A 6247-nucleotide genomic window follows, 5' to 3' on the forward strand; every position below is an offset into this window, starting at 1 on the left:
GCCAGGAATGGTGATGGGGACACGGGGGACTCCCTGACCAGCTCACACCAAGCTTCTCTTCAGGTACCAATGGCTCTCCAGTCCTTGCTTGGTCTCTGTGCACTGCCTTGGCTGTACCCCCTTTCCCAGGGCTGGGGGACAAGACCCAAAGGAACCACAGAGGGAATCTCAGCATGCACCCCAGCACTGAGCCAGGACAGCCCAGCTCAGCCCCTTCCCAGGGCTGGGGTCCCCACAAAGAGCTCCCTGAGGGACGCTCCTGCTGATGCCAGAGGCTCCCCTGGAATCTGCTTGGCTGCCTGAATGCAGCTGGGCTGGGCTGGTGGGAGCTGCAGCCAGGCACTGGCACACAAATACACCATAAAATAAATACATCAAGCCTGTGGGGGATCAGGAGCAGCCCACGGACACGAGGAGACCTGCCCTGCTCCATCCCATCCTGTCCTGCCCTGCAGGAGCTGGCTCACCAGGAATCCCCCACATCAGTGCTCCACCAGTGAGAAATAAGGGAGGAATGTGGTGGCTCTGGCCCCAGGATCTGCCAATTTTCTCTGTCAGAGAAGCAAAATGAGGACTCTGGAGATGCTGATGCCCTCACTCCTGCCAAGGATTCCTCCTGTGCCAGTGCCAGCCTGGGGGTGACAATGAGGGTGCCCAGAGCTCCTGCCCCTGCACAGCCTCAAGGAGAGGATGGGGCACCCCAGCACCCCCAGGATGGGGGGAGGAGTACAGACAACAAAAAGGAGCTTTTATACAAAACACAGATAGATCCATCCCAGCTGATGTGAGAGGATAGGAAAGGGAGGAGGGAAAAGCAGCAGCTGGGATTTCAGAGAACAATGTGGGGAGAAAGAAGAAAGAGGGAGGAAGATGAGTGCGGTTGGGTCGCCCGTGGTTGTCAGCCCTTTTCGGGGGGAGGGCAGCGGGAAAGTCAGTGATCAGCCAGATCTGAAACCAGACAAAACTATTTCCACATGCCAATAAAACCCAGAGCATGGAGGGTTTGCAGGGATCTGGGGCCCCCATGCTGCCTCTAAAACAAACCAGAGGAGCTGGGAAGCTCACCCAGGCAGGAGCTGGGACATGGAAGGGAGCACAGTGATGGCATTTGACCTTTCCTTCCTCATCCTCCCCCACTGCAGCTCCTCCCTCCTGGCATTGTCTGTATCAAAGGGACACAACTGGGCAGTGCAGGCATTGCTCAGTGGGGCTGGTGGTGGTCCTGGGTCTCCCACACGAGTCACTTGTGAGTTGGGTGGGCTCCAGCATGTGGGATTGGGGATTGAAAGGTTGGAAGCATCCCTGCTGCCATGGGACAGAGCCTGACGGTCCCAGCCCTCCCCATGCTGGGATGGGGACATTCTCCAAGCCACAGATGACAGAGACCTGCTCCCACCTGTGTCCCACCATGTGGTGACCTCGGCTGAGCCTTTGCCTCACCCTGGCTGAGTCAGGCAGCCGTAACTGCCCGTGCAGGCTCTGGCCAGAGAGGGAAGCGGCTGCGCCCCGAGCCGCGATAAATCACCCAGCGAAAGCACAGCGCCCACCGCCCGCTGCCAGGCTGTAAATCTGCAGCAGCAGGAACCAGAGCCTCTTATCAGGAGAGGCCACATCCCTCCCCAGGCCAGCTCAGCCCTCGTGCTGCCCACGTGGGATTCCCGGGGAGAGGAAGAGGATGCTGGGTTACCCCGAACCGCCGGCAGCGCCCGCAGCCTTATCGGGCACCACGTTCCCTGCCGAGCTCTGCACCCCACACTCACTCCCACACCCAGGGGATCATCATCTCCATGGGCAAGACCCAATTCCTGTCCCTCAGCCTCGAGGAAACATCTTCATCCTTTCCCTTGAGCTCAGCAAGCACAAGGGCAGGACGACTGTAATGTTTTCCTCTTTGTTGCAAGCGTTTAAGAGACCTTGGACACCCCAATCCTATGGGAACTTCTGTGGGGAATACAGGAGGCAGAACTGGAGGCAGTGCTTCCATCCCTCTGGACACGGGAGAGGAGGATACTGAGGAACACGCCCAAGAATACACCAAGGAAGGTTCTTGGATACTTTGGGCACGTTTGGAAACTGAGGGGTTCACCAGGCAGCCTGGAAGTCACTGCCACACTCAACTACAGGAAAAGCTGCACCCTCATTATGTTAATTAACAGTGGAGAAGGAAATCAAGCACAGGTCTGTGCCCCATCATCCCTCTCCACCAAGGCAAAGCCATTGGGCTCCACAGCCTTCTCCAAGGGAAAGGGTGACCAGAGTGACTTACAGAGGGTGGAAATTCCAGGTCTGCTCCCAACTATCAGAGCAAGGAGATGCTGGGACACCCCTGGATAAGAAGAGCAGGTGTGAAACACCAACTGCTCAAACCAGGGCAGGATCCCGTGGCACGGCCACCAGCAATCACAGGAGGTGACAGTCACACCAGAGCCCTGCTATAAATGAAGAGAGACAGGTCCTGATTGGAACAACTGGGCAGGAGTCAGAGCCTGATTACAACGAGCTGCTCGTGCATTTGCTGACCAGCTGAGCTGTGCTCCTGCACAGCTCGTAGGGCAGGGGTAGGATTATGCTGGAAATGAGAATATTCCTCAAAATCACAGCCCCTGCTCCCAATGGAGTGGGTCACCCTCCCCATGGCAAATGAGCCCACCAAAGCCAACAAGGCAAAAAATGGTAACGAGAGGTTTGGACTTTGAAGGCAGCGCTGAAAAGCAGGTACAAGGTGCAGAGAAATGCTACCCTGAGTTTTAAATTAATAAAACCTGGTGCAACCATCTGAGCTCCTGCAGGAGGCTGGGGAAAGCCCTGCCCTCTCCACTGCTCCTGGTCCTCTGAGATTTTCTCCCGTTCTGTTCCCACCCACAACAGGGTTTTATGATGGCATTAAACTCAATGTTCCCAGCACCTCTGGGAGTGCAGGACCTGCTCAGAAGGGTTATTTCAGCCTGAAGGGCAGATTTACCACAAACAAATCCAAATGGAGAAGCAGCTGTGGGGTTTTTGCACCTTCTGCCAAGAAATGTCAGGGCCTCCAGCATGAGAGGGACACAACTTGTTCCTTCCTCTCTCTTTTCTCTTTCTTAGTAAATTAAAAATAATGGTGGTAGATGCCTCTTGGCTTTATGCTCTCCCACCAGAGCAGATTCAATTAGCAGCTTCCCTGAGTGGTAGAGGTGTGATTTACTCCCAGAATGGGATATATTAAGATGCAGGGCAGCAGGAAGTTTCCATCTGCCCCCCAACCAAATTCCCCAACCATTCCCACACTGAGGATCAGATAAGCTCTCCTGTTTCCTTTCCTCCTTAATGGGTTTGGGAGGTGCAGCCTGTGGTTTTGTTAAAGAAGCCTTGAGGACACGTTCACCTGGGAGAACTCACACCAGATTCCTTTCTTCACACATCCATGGGATGCTCTCTACATCCAAAACCATGTCAGTACCCACCAGCTGGGCACAAGGAGCTTCACACCCCGAGCTGGCAGCCGCCACTGACACCAAAAACACCCCAAAATATCCCAGGCCCAAAGGGAATTCCCATGATAGAGGTGGGCAGCTGAAACCTTAACAGGTCCTGTATGAAAACAGCACCATGCCCCGTGTGAGGGGGTTCAGGCCTCTCAGAGGACCCAGAAAACAGTTGTTCCCTTTCCACACCACATCCCATGCTCCTGATGCCCAGGGATGGGAGTTGCTCCCTTTCCACACCACATCCCAGAGCTGAGTGCCCAGTGTGGCACTCCTGCTGCATCCAGACAGGAGAGAACCATGCTCCACCACGATGCTCCACACCACTCACACCAAGCCCTCTGCATCCCACAATTCCCATTTGATTCCCCTTTAAAGGGGCTGTAATGCAGCGTGTATTTATACTTCAAAACAGCTTGTTTGTGTAATTGCCAAAAAAATGTAAAAAAAAAAAAAAAAAAAAAGACACAAAACAGCCCTGCTACAATGACTAATTAGCTCGCTCCTGCCTCGTCCCCTGTAAACAAATGTATTTGTAACCAATTTGCAAGCACTTTGCATAAGGGGCCCAGAACACTCGTGCCTGTTTGATGCATTTTGACATTAATTTGATAATAGCAGCTTAACAAGGAATCCAGGCTCCCCAGCTATAAATATGCTGCTTTTCCACTTCCTTTTATCTGCACAGTGAAATAATGTTTTTCCCCCTGCTGCAATAACCACCATCCAACCCTTTCATGAATGCCCTTTATGTCCTTTAGCATTTTCAAGGCTGCTTTGCTTTTTTTTTTTTTTTTTCCTCCTGCTGGAAAAAGTAAAAGGGTTTTATTAGTTGTATTTTTAATTCCTGTTCATTGGTGGGAGGAAGGAGAAGAGAGGACAGTAATGGTGCTCTGATAATGCAGCTTCCAGGAGACAGGGAGGAGAGACTTGTTTGTTCAAAAATACTGCTCCATCCATTTGTGCTTCCTAGGAAAAAGAAAGCTCATCCTTTTCCTTCTCTTCTCCACTTGCCATGGCTCTCTCTCGCCATGCAAGCCTGCACCACCACACCAAAAACCAAATTCAAGCACGGTGAAATGGGAATGGGACCCTGGAGTCCACTCTGATGGCAACCAAAAAGCACAGGAAGGGCTGGATCACAGGGCTACAGCTGATCCATGCCCTGACACCATCACTCCCTCCTCTCCTGATGCTCCCCAAGACTTTCCACCTCTCCCCATGGTCAGAACCTCACCCACGTGCTGGCTCTCCCTTGTGCAGTGCAGGTATCCTCCACCTCTGCCTCATCTGCCAGCCCCTGGGAGAGGCCAGCTCTGGGGCTGGGAAGTACCAAGCCCAAAATTAGCACCTTGGCAATTGTCAGCTGCATCCTGTGGCCACAGGCATCCTTCAGCCTCTGGGAGTTGAAGCAGTCTGCCCTCTCTCCTCCACATCCCCTTCTCCCCTGCCTCCATGTCAGTGCCAGAGATGCACAAACTGCTCCCAAACTGACCTGGGGGTGAAGTTGCACTTGGAGCACAGACCCAGAGGACCTCTCCTCCTGCCATCTCATTGCTGGAGACCTCCCAGAGAATGTCCCAGCAGTGGAAGAACCAGGGCCTTTTGCCCCCTTTCCCTGACATCACTGCTTTATGTGCCCACCTCATGGGTGTGCAGGTGAGGGTAAACCCCAAAACACTCTGAGACATCCGAGCAGAAAATCTCTCCCTGTGCCAAGCTGAGCTCTGCATCCTCAGCATTCCCACACCTCCACCCCACTTCTCCTTCCTGGAAACTGAGTCAGGTCCCTCCTTGCCAAGAGATAAGCTGGCAGAGGACATGAGATCAGTACCAAAAGGGAAGAGGGATGCTCAGCACAGGCTATCCCTGGGTTTCCTCCCACCAGTGTTTCATACTGACCACAGCTCTTCCAGCCATTTCCCCCAAGTCCTCCCCTGGGATCATGAATTCCAAAACCCCACAGCAAGTCCCAGCAATAAGATGGAGGCTTAGCAGAGTCCAAAAGCACATTCTTTCCTCAGCCTCCTCCCTCCTTATCTCCTTCCTCCCTCCCCCAAAAGCACATTTAGATAAATGTTATTGGAACAATAAAATCTATAACTTAAACACAAGCACAGGAGGGATGGAAGGAGGGTCTCCACTCCATTGCCTGGGTGAGCAGACCTGCCAGAACAGAAAAACAGAGGAGAGCCCATGATCCCCTCTGGGAATAAAACCTTGGAACACTGCAGGCAGACATCCCAGCACAGAGGTTCTCCTACAGTCCCACAAGTCCTGCATGGACTCACTCACCTTTTTAAAACTGATCACACCCCAGTTCTGAGGCTTTTCTCTACTTCACCTACCTAGGGCAAGTTGACTTAAGCACACGAGTACATGAGCTGCACCGTTTTCCACCAAGCTGCTCCTCCTGTGTGTTTATTTTGTGGATTTTCGTAACTCAAAGAAGGTGCTGAAGCCTGGCTTCTCTCTGTACCACTATCCCTGGGAACAGTAACACAGGGACAGCTCAACAGGGTGCACATTTTCTTGAGCATTGATCACACAGACAAGCCCAGGACTGTGCGGCCCCAGCACATCCATCCCACTCCCCTCCAACTCCTCAGTGTGGGTGGCAGTGGCCTTTCAGCCACCACTGCAGAGCTCCAGGATTCAGGGACCAGAGGTGGCTGCCAGGGCACAAGTGCTGCTGCCAAGGCAGGTTAATGCCTCAGGAGTTTCCTTCACCACAAGCAGCCCATCCTGCCCACTCCCACCTTCCCTCTCCTGCAGCCTCAGCC

This window comes from Vidua macroura, chromosome 16 (genome assembly GCF_024509145.1).
Source record: "Vidua macroura isolate BioBank_ID:100142 chromosome 16, ASM2450914v1, whole genome shotgun sequence".
In the NCBI taxonomy this organism is placed as follows: domain Eukaryota; kingdom Metazoa; phylum Chordata; class Aves; order Passeriformes; family Viduidae; genus Vidua; species Vidua macroura.